We start from the raw sequence: 20,206 nt of genomic DNA, 5'->3' as shown, positions 1-20,206 counted from the left end.
CCTGGGGGGTGAGAGCCTTGAAATTCCGACTTTACTTATTTTGGACCACCCTAGTGCACATTAAATATAAAATATTTATTAAAACGTGTTCTTTAATCTTTCTATTGTTCTAATAAAAATTCACCTCGCTTCTATGGTAGCCGGAAAATGCAATTCGAAAACTGTTATGACCTTCAATTCTACCATGACTTCAAATATGTTATAACTCCAATTTGTTCAGGCGACTGAGGACCCATGTAATTTGTGTTCGTTTAAAGTTAATTAGGAAAAAACGAAAGGTCACTATCATCTGTACATTTTATTTGAGGTGAACTTACGTTACATTTAAAAGAAAGAAAAATGGGCGTGACAGTCTAGTGTTAGTAATATAGGCGCACCTTTAAAAACCTCCAAAAACAAAAGCTTATGGCGACGCAGTCATGGAAAAATTATTGGAAATCCCGAAAATCGTATTGACATTTTTGTTTTGATCATCGAACATTTTAGGTTTTCTTTTCAATTTATGCTATTTTAAACCAACACGCTTTAAACTGCTTTCGAGTGGATTGAGGTCTGGAGTTTCTGCAGAGGGTCTACCATATTTGGTGGCTGTAACAAAAACAATATTTATAAAATCTGTGACGTGATCATTTTTCTTTTAGTAATTTTAAAAGCTCATCAAATTCATTCCGGCAGTGGGTTTGTTTAGCCACATTTTCAAACTACAATTGGGAACATTTTCTCTTACCCAGCTAAGTAGTACGTAACCCATTGATAGATTCTCTCCCTTTGTAACAAAATATGTATGTATGTATTGTTTACTATGTAAGTATGTAGGAAAGTAGCTATGTATTTACTTAATTTCAGACCCAACTTTATCTCAATGTATTGACACCTGACAACAACAGAAAATTAAAAAGTTTGTCAGATAAAGTGTTGAAACAAATATGTATGTATGTATATTAGGGTGCTTTTTTTTTGGCGACTATTTTTCTTTTTACCCCCATCTTGAAATTTTGTGCGAAATACCAAAAACCATGCTCCCTGAAAATTTGAGCCCTTAATATTAATTATAATTGCTAGGCCAAGGCGTGCAAAGATTTCTCGTTCAAAATACATCTAAACTTTGATGGTTTTTTCTTAAAAAGTTCTATAGCTCTGAGGTATTTAATGGTTTGGTATGATGTGGTTTCTTCAGAATTGAATGCTCTCCAAATGTGTTCATTGCGGCGTAACTCTAACTCCCACCGGCGAGGTGGTACGGGTCACTAAATCCAATATTTTCATCAAATTTCCGTTATTTTTCCCCTATCTCGTATATAACAAGAACTACAGAAAACATGTAAGTGGCAAGTTTGTAGGCTATTAAATTTCCTACAAAAAAGCTTTAGACCACAAACCGATAATGTCGATATTTCTAGAGATACTGGGCTTTAAAGTTGATCAACAATTTCTACAATTTAGCTCAATAATCCATGAAAATTCCACACTACTTACCTCAACTTCAAAGCGCAAAATATCAAGAAATATCGATGCTATCGAACTTTTTTTTGTAGAAAATTTAATGGCCTACAAGTTTGCCATTTTCAATTTTTCTGTAGCTCTTGTTGTTTATAAGATATGGACAAAAAACGTTAATTTCATGAAAATCTGGGTTTAGCGACCCGTACTACCTCGCTGGTAAGAGTTAAAGCCTGATTATGGCAACTTAACTTAACTTAACGGAGTGTAGAACTTAGAGGATCAAAATGAAACAGATTTCAATGTGGCATTAAGTTACGTTAAGTTTCGGCTGTTCAATTATAAGCAACATCCATTTAACAGAATTTTTAAGAGAACGCCGTAAGTTACGTTAAGTTGCCGTAATCAGACCTTTAGGGTTACACGGCAGTGGTTGACCACGATTGTAGCATAAAATGCCTCTGAGTTGTAGTATTTTGAAGAAAAACAATAAATGTGTACGTGTATTTTGAACTGAAAATCTTTGCACGCCTTGGTCGAGCACTTAATATTAATATTAGGGGCTCAAATTTTCACGGAACTAGTTTTTTGGTATTTCCCATAAAATTTTTTTTGTTTGTATTTTTTTATTTTTATTTTTATTATATGTTTTTATTATGAGGTGGGAGTCAAAAAATAAAAAGTCGCATAAAAAAATCACCCTAATGTATACAATAAACACAGTAATAAGCGAGATAGCAAAGAATACACATAAAGAGGCAACCGATCAATTCGCTGCAAATGAGGCCCACAAAGCTGTGAAAGAGCGGCAAAAGATATAGAGAGTGTAACAAATAAATGCAGACCGGCCGGTTTTTGTTGTTGGTTGTTGTTTTATTATACGAGTATATATTTAAATATATTTGTGTGTATTTACTACCTCTCTGTATATGAAAACATAAAAAATGTTGATAACAAAACTTATGGGGAGAATATCTAAAACAAAGAAGAATGTCGGAGAATGATAAGATAAACAAGCGATGATAGAGTGAAAAACAAAGAATGTGACATTCAAGATAAACTCGTGTGAATTGAATTATTTTATGTACCTGCGCGATGTTATATGTATGTATATATTTCGTGTATTGTATGTATACGTCGTATATTTTTAAGTGTAAGAATATAGAAGTGTTACTCTTTATAATCATAAAGTACACCGAGTAAATTCACAAAGCAAACGTGTATATATGTATACCGCTAATTAATTAACAGAATTTTTAATTATTAACGCATTGGCCAACAAACATTCTTAATTAGCATGTATGTATGTATGTATGTAAGTACAATTCGTTTGCATGTAAAGGCGGTTTCAATTGGAACTGGTCGATGTACCTAGGCAGTCTGTGACGGCCATGTTGTTTTACCAGAGTCTGTGTGATCTATCGTTTCCCTTCAGGGAAAGCTATTACCCTGCAAAAATCGCGACTACTCCATGCATGCGTGTAAAGAGTACTCCCTAAGGACCAAGGAGTACTCCAAAATTAACCACAATTCATATAAAAAATGTGGTCCAATTAACATTGCGATGTCCTAGGGCAGGACCATATACTCCATCCCTGCATTACATCAGAGTAGCACAAAACTACTCCAACATATTAACAATGGCATTGTTGTTATATTTTTTCGTTTGTACACGCTTTTGTTCTTCACTTCTCAAATGCTTTTTCGAAATTAATAAAAACCAAGACAAAAATTAAAAATTAAATGTTGCCTCTGACGGCATTCGAACCCGAACATGCTGGGAGCTAAGAACTAACAGCGAGCATCTCTACACGTTCAGCTACAGCCAGACATGCAAATGTGCTTTCAAATGCTCAACTTCAATCACATTTCGTTAAAACACGAGCATTGATCGGATAACAAACAATAAGCTGGCGCAGAGACACGAGTTGGTCCGCTACAGCATGACAGAGGAACACTTTTGTAAGTACTCCAATATACCACTCATAGACTACATGGTCCAACGATTTTTGCAGGGTAGTTGTGAACTAGAATTCTACCGGTTTGCGTTTCAGCCGAACTAGTTCACGTTCTATCCTTTTTCAATGTTAGCGACTGGTATTTTTAACATTGCGATGTCCTACGAGATGTCAATTGTCAGGCTATGCATCAGCATCTACTAGTATAAATACTAGTAGCATCATACCAGTTGATGAGATAGTCTGCCAATTCATGCCCCGTGAAAAGCATAAGTGTGCCTTTTTGCTCGCGACGCTCCAGCAGTCACAATGGCCGACAGAGAAGAGCACTCGCGTGGTAAGCCTGAATTCCCAGGTTCAAATCCTGGCGCAGGTAAAATTTTTTTATTTTCTATTTTTTATTTTATTTTTATTTTTTATAAATTTATTTTTTTGTTTATGCTGTTTATTGTAATTTTTAATTTAATAAAAAAATATTTTTGTTTAATTTCTTTGTTTTTATATTTCTTCCTAAATGTTTTTTTGCAACGCAATTAGATTTCAAATTTGTTATTTATTTATAAATTGAATAAATTATTTTTACTTACATTTATTTAACTTTAAAAATCTTAACCACCTCCAAGCGGCCTCGAACCTGCGATTTCAGAACCAGAACCAGTAGTCTTCACGTGACGCCACAGCCGACATTTATAAGAAAATTTAATTGCGTTTTATTTTTGGCTTTGGCAATTCAAAGGCAGATGTCGCTAATCGCCTAAGTTCTTCGAAATTGTCGAACTGGTAGGCACATACTAGTTAATGAAATAGTATTTTTTCTAACTGGTTTGGCTTTTCACTGCAGGGTTATTCTTCAGTCCTTACCAAATGCGAAATCACCACGACAAGTTACTCGATTGAGTAGCGCGAAAAGAATACAAAATTTTGCCATCGAAATGAGTACCTATCAACCCATTTTTGCAAACGTCGCACACTGGGGTTGTAGACTCTCATAGCTGTTATCAAATTAAGTAAAGAGTTTATACCTTCCAAAGTGAATCCAATTTTCTCCTAGACATATCTACTATTAGGAAAAAAGGAGATATATTGTTGGAACAATTTTCCGTCGTCCCTTGCTAAATTTGGTTTGGAGACAAACCGGTTTTGGCGTTGTCCATCTTCAGTGTCAAAATGAAATTTTATGAAGAACATTATTTTTGTTATGAAAAAGAGTCGTCGAAAATACTTTGTTTGCAAGAAAATGCACTACACCAACAACGAAAATAATTGCAAAAATTAACATTAACTCATTGCAATTGCAAACTTTTTTTTATTATACTAAAATTTAATGAGCTGAGAAATTCCAAATTCAAAACATTTCTTAGAAATCTAATTTAAAAACGAAGATGGTTTTGGCGATCTTTTCAATTCTTAATTTGTTGGTTTTTGCCGGCTCGAGGTCAAATTTTTTATGGAATTTTAATTAAAAACACAGGGTTTTAATTATTCTCCAATTTTGTTTTTAATTAAAACTCCATAAAAAATTTGACGTCGAGCCGGCAAAAACCAACAAACTAATTTAAGAACTTGAATAGTCGCGTAAATTTATTGAATGCTTTTTACATATTTAATTAATAAATATTCGAGACTTGGTTACTGCCAAAAAATAAATATAAAAAAATTAATTAAGATTAGATTAATTAACAAAAAAAATGTAAACTAGTAGATTTCTGGTGTGCTTAAAATGTTAACATTAAGTGTATATTATAAAAGTTTATAACTGAAGATATAATAAAGCACCATCATCTACATCTTGTTTTGTTTGTCCAGAAATTTAAGGTATTAGCTTATTTTGTATGGAGGACTTACCCAACATAATTATATTGGCTTATGAAATGCTATCTTGGCTCGTATATTGAACAAGAGGCATTGCCATTCAGCATCAGAAATTTTCTCCTTCAGCCAATCAGAAAGAGGCATAAACTTACTTTGACACTATTTGTAGTCAAACAACTGTCAAAATTAGGCTAACCCAGGAAATAAGCTAATTTCGTTTTATTTGACCAAGATGTAGCTATTTGCTTGTGATGGTTGAATAAAACATGCCTTATTTTAATAACCGGAACACCAAATTAATTTCTGATTAACAATAAGTGTTGCTGTAGATCACTGATGGGCACTGCCTTGCCCACGGGCAATGTTTTTTTAAGCTTTCTATATATTTTGTATAGGCGGATTCAGAGTAAAAGCTCTCTCTGCCCATCGCTGCTGTAGATACTAGGGCATTCAATCCCGGGATCCAGAATCCCGGGATTCCGGGATCCCGGACACTTTTCCATGTCCCGAAATCCCAGGATTACAGCTCCGGGATCCCGAGATTTTTACTGAGTTATTTACGGAATAAAAGAGATGCTGAAAATGAAAAAATTAATTAATTTGACATGAAAAACTAGAAATACAGAACATCAAAATTTTGATTCAAAGTGAACATGTGCCTTTTGCACTTGTACGTGAATTTCAGAACCTACTTGAATTACTGTACTTGTTCAAACATTTTTTGGAAGAATTGTGTAATAACGAAAAATCTGGTAGCAATTGATAACACAACTAGATTTTACAGTGCGGAAGGGTTGTTCCTCATTTTACTTTGTTGGCGTTTTGTGTAAAATAAATTTCTGTAGATATTAGTAAGGGGTTTTTACAATCAATATATATATTTAAGAATACTATAAAAATATTTAGACATTAACTTACGGACTCTTTTACTAACGTGCATTATGCTGTTAGACCCTGTAAGACCAAAAACGGTGACAATGAATCTGTGTGGTTTAAAAAAGGCGAACCTACTGTTAAATGCAAAAGTTGTGATAAAGCCCAAATCCCGAAAATCCCGGGTTCCCGGAATTTTTGAATCCCGAAATCCCGGGATTGTTAAAATACTTCGGGATTGAATGCCCTAGTAGATACATATCGTCGATGTTTTTTGCAAAACGGCCTATCTTACGGCACTCAAATTTTACAGGAGAGTGAAAAAACGGTTTATTCTTTCAATGTACTGCCTTTATGGGCGGTATTTTCTCCAGCTATTATTTTACAAATCTGTTGTTTTAATAACGATTTAACAATTTTTATGCATAAATCTCGATGCCTGGAGTTCAGGGTTACCAAATCACATTTTTGCCACAACGGTGATTTAGGCGGTTTTGCAACTGGTCGATGGGCGGTTTTGCAAAAATATGTATAATATGTAAAATAAACCGCTTTATCAGGGGTTTTCTTAAGTTGAAAATGGGGAACCGGTATTTTCAAATTTCCATTTTTCGAATAACTCGAAATCCGGTTTTCAAAAATGGCAAATAATCGAACACCCTAGGGCTGATTCTATTCCTCTGGCAGGGCTCCTCTGGTATGGCCAAAGTGACCATCAATTTTTTTTTTTTTATGTCAGAGCGTTACGTCTAGCGGAATTTTGTAACGTATTGGTATTTCATTACTTTCATTCAAAAAAGAAGATGACAAAAAATAAATCGAATTAAATGAATTAGTCTTAGGTCTAAGTAGTGGTCTAGTTTTCAACTAATAATGTAGCTGATTACATAATTTGCGTTCCCTAACTCGCAAGAATTTGCAAGAAAGCGTTCTCGTACTCGGTTCTCTGGCAAATTAAGGGAATAATGGGAGAGTAAAATCGGTCCTCTTTTTATCAGAAGTTGTAAGATTTTACCCGAAGAGTTTTTGCTGGTAAAATCTGGTAAGCTGTCAAACCAACAGCTGTTCAATGATGTCAAATAGATTGCAAGTTTAAAAAGCAAAAACAAAAGTTCATTTGCATTTGCTTATTAAATATATGTTAACGAAGAAATAACAAGTTTTCAAGTATTTGTGTTAATTTGCTTTTGTATTTGTGTATAATTTAGCAGATCTCCAAATGACAAAAAACAGCTATGAAAACAAAAATTGGCGTACACGTGGTATTTGACAGTTTTACCAGTTTTTACCCGGCATGCGTTAGCGTACTATTTGGGTTTTCTCTCTTTCTCTGAGAGCAATTTTGCTTTTTCACAGTTTTACAAGTTTTATCCAGAAAAGTTGAGGAAAAAAACTATTGTTTGTTGATATTAGAGTTGGTAATCAAAATAAATAGCTTTCAAAACTGTGACGCTTAACTGTGTTTTTTCCCGTGGCCATATTATATTCATTACGGGTATTATATTTTCTACGGGTGCTTACTTCCAGGCATAGTACATAAAACATATTCAATAACTATGCGAAAGTTTTTACAGTTGAAATTGTCGTCACGGAAGTGCTTGCAACACTTGATGTAGCTGCAGATAAGCGAAAACTTATCAAGCACTTAGAGCCATTTCAACAATATTAGAGGGACTCGCTGCCCATGTACACATTCGCATTCGCAAAACATTCGTGTCATTTTATGCGAATGCGAATGTCGAATGCGAATATGTAAAATCATTGCAAAGTTTCAGCACAAATTTACACGCCACAATACAAGTTCATCTAAAAATAGTACGTCTGTAATCCTCATTTCAATTCAACGCAGCATTATGATTTTAACTAAATGAGAGGCAGCGCTTCTAGGGTACACAATGGAGAAGCTGGATATAGCAAAGGAGCTATTTTAAGACTCAACAGGTTCAATGACATTACACACACTGCCGGCAAAAAGTATTGCCACAGCAAATTTTTCACAATATATGCAACATTTTTTATTCTACCACAGAAAAACATAAATATATAAAACCCAAACTTTGTGCAAAACTCACGAAAATTCAGCAAATTTCCACGCAAGTTTTCAACTTTTTAATCAGATTTTTTTAGAATTTTTTGAGTATGAAGGTTTGTAGCCCAATTAATTTTGTTATAATAAAGTACTAGTTTTAAGTAGCTAGGAATTACCGTTGATTTTTGGCAATTTTTTTTCACGCAGTCTCTTCCATAAAAAAAAATCGAAAATAATTTATATGGAAAAAACACCTTCAACAAAAAAAAAAAAATTCAAAAATTAATGCGATTTTTGACTAACTCCAAACTTGCATTTGTTACTAGAATTTAATGGGCGGCAAAACTGTCTACTCAAAAAAATGTTTAAAAATCTGATTATATGGAAATAATGCGAAGGACAGTCAACCAAAAAATTCTCAAAAATCAACGCGAATTTTTAGACATTTGAAATTCGCAAATTATTACGCTAAAATTGAATGGGCTATAAAACTGCTACATAAATTCTTTTTAGAAATTCGTATTAAAGAGTTCGCGATATTGCTGAAGCTTTGCAGATTTTTCTTAATTTTCGTACACTGTTTCATTCTTGGATTTAAATGTGGTTGGTAAAGCCATATTTTAATACAAAATTAACAAAATATTTTAGCGAATATTAACAAAAAAGAGCCGTACGCTCAATTTAGTAACAGTATGTATGTGCAGGGTACAAAAAAAAATTAATGAATTGAATACATATATGAATGAATGTATTGAAAGAAATTATGTTGCATTAGATTTACCTTTTATTATAAACTTCCCTTATATTTAAGATAATTTGTAAATATACATACATACATTTCCAAGTAAAAACGTATGTCAAATGTTTCGTATGTAGTATGTACGTACATCCCCATACATATTAACTGGTTCCCTCAGGTTTTACTACTTGTTTGTCTGACTGACTCTGGAATTTCGTTGTCAAACTTGTTTGTTAATCAAGTTTTTGGTTCAGTTGAAAGTGAAACTTACATACACATCCTTTTGGGCTGTGTAAATAAACACGTGCATATGTGTACTAACAAGTAATGAATTTCTGTTAACGCAAGCTGCAGAAATTTGCGCTCTACCATACTAAATGGTTGCACTTGCCCACAAAACTAGTTTAACAGAAATATGCACAATTCTAAATATGCTGGTGTCTAAGCGTCATAAATAAAGAATGCAAAACTTTTTAATTTAATTTTTTATTTGACACAAGGCATATTTTTTTTAATGTTGATAATTTAACGAATGAGAGTTTAACTTAATGCTCAGATGCCTTTTTCTTCTTCTCTCATGCCTTGCAATATTAATCTGTAGAAAGTTTTACCACCTCCGATAAGCTATGGTGAAATGAATGAATGGATGTTAAGCAGCTTCGTACACTCCCTAATTGGCATTTGAAATATCAAAAAATCTATGTATGTTAACTTTTCGAAATCGGTGTATTTTACGAACCTAAGTTTCTAAGTTCAGGAGCTGAATTCTGTAACTGTGAGTTTTCATGTGTACAGTGAAAATTGTGTAGCAGCTTCAGCTTGCGATTCAGCAAGTGTGAGAATGAGTTTCAACTGTCAAAATTGTGTACACTTCTCTTACGAAAAACATATAGCTTTTATTCGGCAAGTTTTTGGTTGTGAGTTTCGCACTCGGTGTACACTACATTTTCTCACAGTTACAGAATCCAGGCGAATTGATATGTACAAGGTGGTGTTACCGGAGTAGCTGACGACGAATTGCGATGATTGTCAAAATGATATGTTTTTGTCGTAAATTTTTTGAGGTTGTGTGTATAATTTGTTAGTGCAGTTTTTTTGCTTTTGTGTTGCCGCTATCACCTTCTACGAATTCACCTTGGTGTACGCCGTTGATCTGTGTTTAAACTTAAACTCATGAAGAAACGATATCCTGACGAGAATATTACATTGCCATAACTTCAGGTTTATCTAACCGGAGCTTCATAGACTTACAAACATATATCTGGCCAAGGACAATCAATCCAGCAAGATTACCCAAAAACTTAACATCGATACTGTAATTGTCCGTAAAGTGGTACCGATAACATTCTCATATAATAAAATAACTTCATACGATCCTCCTTGTTATTAGAGATCATCGAGAGGCGTATCGGCCTTTCACAGCAAAACGACATCCAACTGTTTTGATATCGCACCTCAAGAAATTAAATTAACAATCTAAGGTAAAGGCAGCTTATATGTAATAATAAAAATAGATTGGCGCCTACACAGTATTTATGTTTGACCCAAAATTTAAAACTTTGGTCCACCTTAAAAGAAAAAAAAACAATTGTTATGAGGTAGAGCAGAGTTCTATTGAAATTCAATGACTTGGTAGGGGTAACCAAGTTTGGGCATAACTTCATTGAGACTCCTAAATGATAGATCCTTTGAGTTGGAAGGTACGTTGACCACCATTATTTTCGAAATGGAGGCGATTCCACAACTTTCTTAGTCCTGCAAACTAATTTTTTATATTCCGCATCTGTACCTACTACAAAAAAGTGTATATTTTTATGGATTTTCACTGGGCATTAAGTGAGCAAATTTTTTTGACAGTTGTCCATTCAACATTACCAGAGTCATTACGTTAATAAAAATTGTTATAAAGTTCATTTCCACATATCATTTTTTAAATAGCAGATTTATTTATTTAATGCTGAGTAAAAATCCGTCACAAAAGTATACATCACGCCCCATATTAAGAAATTGGTACGGTTATAAAGTTTATTATATTCTAAGACTTAATATTTCGGACAAGTAATAGAATTTACGTGAGCTGGACTGATTAGAAAATAACTCCAAAAATCCAGTTTTTTATGAATAAAATTATTTTTTGAAAATGTTTTTTCCCGAAAAAATCACCTCAGCTTAAAGTCTGCTGTCATCTGAGGTGAGTTTAAAAAAAAATAATAATAATCAGTTATAAAAAACTTGCTTTTTTAAGTATTTTTAAATCGGCCCAGCTCACTAAAATCTTAATATTTTTCCGCATTATTTTGGTGGAATACTTAAAATATAGTCGATTTTATAGTCGGTTTACATCCAATGGAAATAGATTCCTATTTTTAGTAAATATATTTGTATGTAGTGTTAAAAAGAATTTTGAGAAACGCGCTATATTGAAGGCTATCACTGAATTCGTCGTAGTCCGAAGTTTCGTGAAATCGTACATTTTACCAAAATCGGACTACGATGCACAGTGGTTTCAAACTGGAATTTAGTGTTCACAATTCACTGGAGGCTTCATTTTTCACTCAATTTGATTATTTTTTTTTTTTAACGAAAGCTAATAAAATTTTCAACGGACCAGTTGAGCCCGATTTTTAAATTTTTGTTTGTTTGTATTAAATTTTCGAGTTAATAAATGTTACGCAATAAAAACATTTGAAAGCAATTGAAGGGTGCCCGCGAAACGAAAATATACTGAAATGTTAAAATTAATTGTGAACACAAAATGCCAATTTTGAACCACTGTGCGATGGTTGCAGCGATAGCCCAGACTATTTGTTACTTCCTAAGATTTAAGTGAGACCCCAAATCTGTTTTTATTTTGTAACAAAGTTTGTGGAAAATATTTTCATTGAAAACAAAAAAAAAACTCACCAAATGTAAAACAGTGTTGACGACCTCCCGATTGGTCACCTGACCAACCTCGATTAGTCCGATGAGAACGGCGAACTTCAAATTGTCGGCGGTGGTCATCCTGACGATTTCGTCTGGCCGTTTAATATCACTAAACGGCGGACGTATAATGTCCGCCATTTTGTAAGTTTTGTTAATTTTTGGTTTTAAGATTAGTTTGTTGTGTTTACACGTTTATTTGTTTTATTTTTTATTATTGTATATTAAGCACAAAAGTACCGTCGTCGATAGCGCACAAATCCAAAAAGGATAAATATTTGTATAGATAATTTGGATTTTTTTTTGTGACACTAAGTAAATAATTTGGAATTAGGTTACACTTTTCAATTTAAATTTATTTGGGACACACATATTTGGGCACAAAATTGATGGTATGTAAATATGTATTTTACATTTAGACATATGTTTGTATGTATGTATGTTACATTGGGGTCTGGTGGATGGATGGATGGATGCGAGGATAAAAACAAAGACTTAGACACTTTAGACGGACACTTTGCTTCAAATAGTTTTGTAAAGATTATTTTTTTTTGAATTGCAGCGATTTTCGCACAAGTTGTTTGTATGTTTGTTTGTATGTATATATGTGATAACGCTTAAGCTGTTTTAGCTAGGCTTTAAGCACTGATTGATTGAACTGCTGTTAAATTGGCTGAGCGGTTTTATTACATGCAGACATATGTATGTATGTATGTACGTACACATATATATGTATGGTGTTGATTACCGTTTGCAAGCACTATTTAAACTCTTGAATAATGCGATTAAGTTATTGCGATTATCTTATAACTTTTATTGGTTAATTATAATGTTGTGCAAAGATAGATTGACTGATTTACATATACAACTGGGTAATATGTATGTATGTATGTATGGATTTATTTAACTTTATAATTTAAAACTTTATTTTTTTTTTAATATGTATTTTAGCATATTTATGTTTTTTTTTGTAGATTATTTTGAAAGCACAAGCACATTAAGGACTGCGATTATTTGTTGTAAGTAGCAAGCTTCTCGCTTGTTTGTTATTTAATGGGGATGGAATAGATTTTAAGTATTTTTTTTTATATTTATGTATGCAGTAAGTACGTATGTAGGTTTAGTTTTAGTAAAGTTTTATAATTATTTTTTAGATTTATGATAAAATATTTTTTTTTCAAGTTTCAATGCTATTGAAGATACTTTATAATTTTTTTCACTCAAAGGATTTTTTTAATCACACAATTTTAGTGATTATTATAACATCCGGTGAAAGATACATGGATATTTTCACACAGGGTGCTGAAAAGGAAAAAAATCAAATTTGTAATTAATTGGGAAAATAAAAATACTAGGAATTTTAAACAAACATATATATTTAGGTACAACAGTGAGTGTGGTAAAAATAATTTTATAATGAAATAGGAATGCAATTTAAGGTACCAACTTTTTAAATGCGTATACATATATAGCACACTTACATATACATATATAACATACATACACACGTACACATAACGTACATAGCTAACTTAATAATTTAAAACTTTGTTAAAATGTGTATATGTGTATCTACACCAACTAAATACAATTTCAATACCTAGATTTTTTTTACAATATTCATAATGTTTTTCCTAAAAATATGTTCTCGTTAAATTTTTATATAAATATAGTTCATTCTATAATATCTTATCCAATTAATTTAAACGAGCTATAAATTGCTATAATGATTTTGATGAAATTTTGTGTTTTGCATTTTAAGGTAGGTAGATAGGTGTTATCTCCGAGAATATTTGTATAAGGTTGCCAGCTATTCGAAATTAGTTACAAACTGAATAAAAATCAATATATGGGTATCAAAAGTATTTTAAAACTTCCCTATTCAGGAATATTTTTGACAGGGTTGCCACCAATTTTCCATTTATTTATTACAGTATTGTCATTTTATTAATTTTTTGTTTAGAGAATTATGATACAATATTATTTATTAAGGTTACAATGGGATATTAGAGTAGGGTTGCCACTTATTGCCGATTACCCAAAATTTAACTAAAATACCTTAATACGGATATCAAATAAAAAATATTTTTGAGAACATTAATGCAGAAATATTTTTGTTTAGGGTTGCCACGTCTGTTTAATAGCAATTTGTGTCTTACTAATATCAACGATCATTTTTTATGTTGGTAATGTATATATATGTATACATATACATATATGTACTTTCATCCATGAACACGAAGATCACGCCAGAACGCTACGTTGTATTTGTAACTGGTTTTGAGAAAAAAGTTTGTAAAATCGGGCTCGTCAGCTCAGCATTTGTTAACATTACAAGCACCACTATTTTACTTTTTTTTTAATAAAAGTATAGTTAATTCAACACCACGACAACACGTTTTGAAGAGTTTTAATGAATTTTATCTCAATTGTGTTTTTAAAGTAGCTAACAATAATTTTGGTTATCGTTGTTTTCTTTGCTTACTTTTTGTTCGTTTTAAAAACTTAGTTAAATGGAAAGATTTAAAAAATTTCGTTCTTTCAATTGCATTAAAAATTGTTTAAAATTTAAAATGATCTTCGATAATCAATATGAGCTTCGTGTAAACGAACATAACGCTCTTTTACTTCAATGCTGTCATAACTCAAAAAAAAAATACAAAAACTCGAAAAAACAGCTTTAAAGTTTTGAATTTAAATATATTCCCATAGTAAAAATCAATAAAGATTTTTTTCAACGATATAATGGAGGTCATAAAAGCTAATTAATCTGATTTTTCCATTTTCATGTTTGCCTTAAAAATAACTGGAAGTACGAATATTATCGATACTTTTTTTCAAATATGAGTACTGGCAACGATTCTTCTTTAGAGTATTTAAAATTAGTACTAGTATCGATACCTTTCTAAAAACTTCTATCACTGTTCTTGCGTGATCTCCCGTCGTTCGTTCATGCTTTCAACCTGGTGTATTTTTATAGGGTTGCCACCTAATTTTTAATGCAAAATATTTATTTAATTTATTAGATGCAAAAAATAATTTTTTTAATTAAGTATCTACCAAAATATTAATTGTATAGAATTCTGAGGCACGGAGTAGGCTGATATTTTTTTTATCAACATTATTTTTTCAAAGTTTTTATTTTCATTTTGTTTTACTTAGCACTCATAAGGCTGACATATTAACGCATCGATAATACTTTTTTTATCGACATATTTTGTATAAAAAAGAGTTATTGGATGGGTGTAAATTTTTAAATTAAAGCTTTCGACCATGATTTGATAGCCAAATCTTAAAAACTTTCAAAAGTAACTGTAAAAAGTAAAGCAAAATACTTTTCTACTGGGAATTAAAAAAATATATATATACTTTTTTTATTAATTTTGCAAGCGTATACACTACGTCACTATTATAGGAAATCTATATTATTTATGTTCATAAATATGTATGTACATAGGTATGTATGTACGTATAATAATAATAAAGGGGAAAAACACTAAAAAATATAGGGCAAATATCTCAAATTTCATGTTCGATTACTGAATGGAAAACAAAAGTATCAATGGGAAATAAATAAATATACAAACACAGGCGTTATTCATGCATTTATTGTGTTTACTTATGTATGTATGTGAGCTCATTGGCAGATATACGTACTGAAAATATTACTTATTCGACCTTGTCAAAAAACTGTTTCGAGGTTGGAAAATTATAACCTTTACAATGAAAGAAAATTTCCTTAAAATTTGGTTAGGTAAGAAAATATAGTTTTTTAGTCTAGAATTTTATTTTAACTAGCGTAAAAACTTTTTAAAGTCAATTATTTATGATGAAAAACTAGTGTAAATAAACAATTTTTTATTTATGCATAATTAGGGCAGTTTTTTTTGTAGTTAAAGGGTGTTGATAGCAGCAAATACTTTCGAAAATTATTCACTTTTCGTTTAGTATTGTTACATATCTCCTTTCATTTATGTAATAGAATAAAGTGTTTTTGTGAAGTGGAGAAAATTAAGGTTTTGTGTAACTAATTTTTGTTTTTTCCATATATTTATATTGTACCTCGTTGTATTTCAATTTTACTTCATGGCTGCTAGAAAAAAGTTAGCAAAAGGGTTGTCTTTTCAATAATACGAAAGTATATATATAATAAATATAAAGTACAACCAAGTCAAGTAACTCTAATGCGTTTAAAAAAATTGGTTTAAAAATATATGAACAAATCGAATTTTTTTTTCGCCAATACATCGTGACACAACCAAATTTGACAAGGGATGACGGAAAATCGTTCCACATTACATCACAATAATTATTATCTTTCAGCGAAAAAAATAAAAATCAGTAAATAATAACTTCCTTTGAGCGAAAAAATAAAACTCAAATATTAATTATTATTTTTAATCTTTATTTATGAAACTCGAAAAATTAAAATCATTGTAAATTACAGTAGGACAAACGAACACAAATACGTACGTATAGTTAAGTTTATTTTTCGAAGATTACAACTTTAAAATGTAATGATTACACTGAACTACAAATTTTAGTTTTAAATTTGTTTCCCAGATGCCACTACTCTTTTATTTTTTTTTTTAATTTTTATTTTTTTTTTGTTCATTAATTATTCAGAAACTATCAGGCCTATCGAAAAGTCATGTATACACGGTTTTTGGAGAATTGCATTGGCTTTCATTTGCAGTATTTCGTTTTACGATTATTTAATTGGCTCGTATGATATACATATGTAGGTGATTAAGTGGAACCACTCTTTTTTTAAGCTGAATAACGGTAAATTGCAAATATCTCGAAAACGTATTCATACAAAAAAAATTAACTCAATATTCGGAATCACCGAGCAATTCTACAAGCGAATTGGAAAGGGGCATCCATAGAACGTTTTTGTTGTAAACCAGTGTTATTTACCGTCCCTGGTAAGGGGTTTTTAGTTATTAGGAATCAATTTCTGCACTTATCATTTTCTCAAAACTGTCACCAGCGGGCGCAACAGTGAAAATTTTCACATTTTCTTCGAAACCTATTTTCGCAATTGGGCAAACTCCAAATTGATTTTAGACCCATGGTCTTTTCGGCAAATTTGCTTAGAATTATATGTAGTAGTTGCAAAAAAATTGGGCCGACCTAATGTAGATGCATATGTAGGTATGTATGTATGTACATATATTCGATACTTATGTATTTACCGTACTATTCAACATTTCAAATTGAGATATCAGTCTTTAAATAGTAAATGTACCTACTAACTTTTTACTGGCACTGAAATCAGTGGAAGTGTTCTCACAAAGTGTATTTGACACACCATTATAAATATTTTTCTCGAATTTTTATTATCTACTCTCATTGCAATTAGCTAAATGGTAGTAGTGTTGCTGCAACAAAAACAACAGGCTTTTATAACTTTCGTATATGTATATGTTTATATGTACATATTTATGTATGCATGTGTGCTCACTTGAGAGTGTATATAGATTTGTAGATCGGTTTATCTACGCGTGTGCCATATAAAAGTGACACACAAGCCAAAACTGTATGTTAAAAAGCAAAAGGTGTGCACGTTGTTTTCATGAGGGGCAAAAGTGTGAAATTACTTAACATCATTTCGTTTTTTGCATAAAATTGTTTTTTTTTTTAAATTTTTTTATACACTTCGTCCCAACAAACACAGCAAATGAGATTTTTAAAGTTTTTCTGAAATAATCATGATCAACAATAAATTGCAATATATTAGGTACACACTTTTGTATTCTACGCTTTCCCAGTCAAAGTGCGAAACCTTAAACTGAGCATCTTTGGAATAAAAGCACTGTGCACTTTTGCGGCTAATGAAACACACGCACTTAACTTAACTCCTGCACAAAAGGAAACATAAAGTTTGTACGTTTAAAACATAAGAGGATTTTAGAATTGTATATAAGTACATATGTATGTATTTTTCAAATGCCCATGTCTAATAAGAAAATATTCATAATTTCTTTGTGCTCAAATTGAAGTTTGCATTTTATGTTCTTTGTATTCTCAGNGGATTTTAGAATTGTATATAAGTACATATGTATGTATTTTTCAAATGCCCTTGTCTAATAAGAAAATATTCATAATTTCTTTGTGCTCAAATTGAAGTTTGCATTTTATGTTCTTTGTATTCTCAGCGTAATTTTTTTTTTGTTATTATGAAAGTTTCTTCAGTGTGCCCGCTGCCATCACGGTACGATACGTTGAAAAATCAATGAATGGCAGCAACAAAAACAACATGCTTGCTAGCGCAGAGGACAGCAAAAACACAAGTGGCAGTAGCAGCAGCGCCGACGTCTGCGCAAGTAAAAGCAGTAGAATAGTAGTTGGCCACAGTAAAAAAAAAAAAAATAAAAAAATAGAAGAACTATGAATTCCAAGTCGAAAAACTGCTGAGACTCCATATGCATACATACGCTGAAGTTACTAGCCAACATGTATACATATGCATATACTATTTCGTGGCAATATGCATACATAAGCACAAATTTTGCAGGCAAACTCATAAGTTATCCATCTGTTTAGATACCCATTAATATAGCATTTTTCTAAACTTGGAATGAGAGTGCACACCTTCTTCTTTAGCAATAAAAATAATACCTACATATCTTGACCGTTTTTAAGGCACATGCAGTAAACGAAAAAAACGTGCAGTCGCAGCAGCGACTTTGCGCTGCACGTCATGGTACGACGTCGGTGATGGCGACGGTGGTTGCTGCTGCTTTTGCTACTGTTTTTGCTGCTGTTGTGGTGGTGGTGTAACACTCGATTAAGAGAACTCTGTTTTTATCCAATTAAAAATTCTTATATTTTCTTATTAGACTTTGCAAATTCACTTCCGTCATGCATTTTATATAGTTTTATTATAATACGTTAATTCAAAAATAAATATAACTTTGGATTTGTGCTGTAATTACATTTAAAATGTTGTAGTTTCGCCCGTAAGCGGATTATTTTAGTATTTTGTGTTCTTTATACACTTATTTTTTTCTTTTTATACTGCTCATCCAACCACTTTTTTTGCTTTTTCTGAACTTTTTAAAACACCGCGTCAACCAAACGTTTTTTCACGACGGCGTCAACATAACTAATACGGGCAAAAGTATTTTAAGTTCGGCATCAACACCATCCACTTAACTGGGCGTTCCACAGTCCACGCATGTCATGTCCACAAAATTCTGATAAGCATGAAGTTGGCTTTGATTGTCGAATCAGCCTTTGTCTTCCAATTAGAAAACTGCTGTTTTGAGTAGATTTCTTTTGAGCTGACATTCGTTTATTCAGTGTTGCATTTTTGTTCCTAACCGATTCGGCGGTCGGGACTATCGATAGAGGGCAATATTTTTTTTCTGAAACTATCGATAGTCTGTGGAAAAACACTTCATATTGAAAAAAAAATTTGAGCCCTCCTTAACTTTCTGTCTCCACAGGCAAAAGTTTTTATGTTAATAATGTTATCGGCAAAATTTTGCCAACCGCATATTGCTCTTGGCAATCAATAAGTATCAGAGCTTTAATCTTGATAAATATTGCCAGCAATTTGGTACTTTGACACCTACATTTGCGCAATAACTTCGTGGCGGCAACATTAATGATATACTGCCTTATCCTGAGTTTCGCCCGAAAAAAAATTCACTCGAAAATTTGTCATCCGCCCGTAGTAAAACCATGGAAACCAAAAGTGAAAAGTGAACCGGTTCAGGGAAAATGAAACTCATGATAAGGCTGATTTTAATATAAAAGCAAAAATTGAGCTGTTTTCTATTAAAATATTAATTATTATGTACTAGGGTGTGAAATAACACATTTTCTAAATTTTGTAAGCGATTAAATCCGCCAAAATCGTGGATGTTTTTGCGAAACCGCCCATCGACCAATCGCAAAACCGTTCCACCGTTAATCTTCTCTTTTGCCAGAGTGCCAGGCCACTTGCTAAATTCGGTGAACACCTCTATACCTTTTTTGATGTAATTTTTTGACTGCTAGAAATTTCGGAAACGCTGCCAACTTCACACTAGAAGTGGAGAAAAATTGATGTTTGCTAACATCCACGGTGGAGAGAATACAGAAGGTGGCGCCGATGGCAATACCGCTAATAGGCTCTCAGTGAATTTGACAGAATCAGCTGTTTTGCTGACGTCACAATCGAGATGGCAGCAGTAGTGATGTGCTGAGTCAATACTTTTAAGTATCCAATACTCTCGATACTCGGTACCGAAACATTTAGGTTTCGAATAAAAGCGCACATAGGCCAAAAATATGGAAAAAACGCCTATCAAAATCCGAATGTAGGAGCCAATAGAGCTTTTAATACTGATGCAAATGAAACGTATGAAATATTTTTACGTCAACAAGTGCGATATCGATCCGAAACTTGTCGCTAACTGGTTACAGAATCTCCCCTGAAAG

The 20,206-nt window shown here is 32.2% G+C and overlaps 1 long non-coding RNA gene across 1 annotated transcript; it reads right to left on the bottom strand.

Annotated features, from left to right (window-relative positions):
- Positions 1–12,861: 12,861 nt before the first annotated feature.
- On the bottom strand, positions 12,862–18,935 carry LOC108370972 (uncharacterized). The gene is made up of 2 exons (XR_001848697.1): positions 18,715–18,935; positions 12,862–13,075 (listed from the first exon to the last, which is right to left on the bottom strand). It is a non-coding gene; the product is annotated as an uncharacterized LOC108370972 (long non-coding RNA).
- Between the last annotated feature and the right edge of the window lie 1,271 nt (positions 18,936–20,206).

This window comes from Rhagoletis zephyria, unplaced genomic scaffold (genome assembly GCF_001687245.7).
Source record: "Rhagoletis zephyria isolate East Lansing unplaced genomic scaffold, Rhagoletis_zephyria_1.1 Rzeph_scaffold_04616, whole genome shotgun sequence".
Classification (NCBI taxonomy): domain Eukaryota; kingdom Metazoa; phylum Arthropoda; class Insecta; order Diptera; family Tephritidae; genus Rhagoletis; species Rhagoletis zephyria.
The sequence above is the reverse complement of the archived record's forward strand: the minus strand, read 5'-3'. Positions and strand labels throughout refer to the sequence as shown.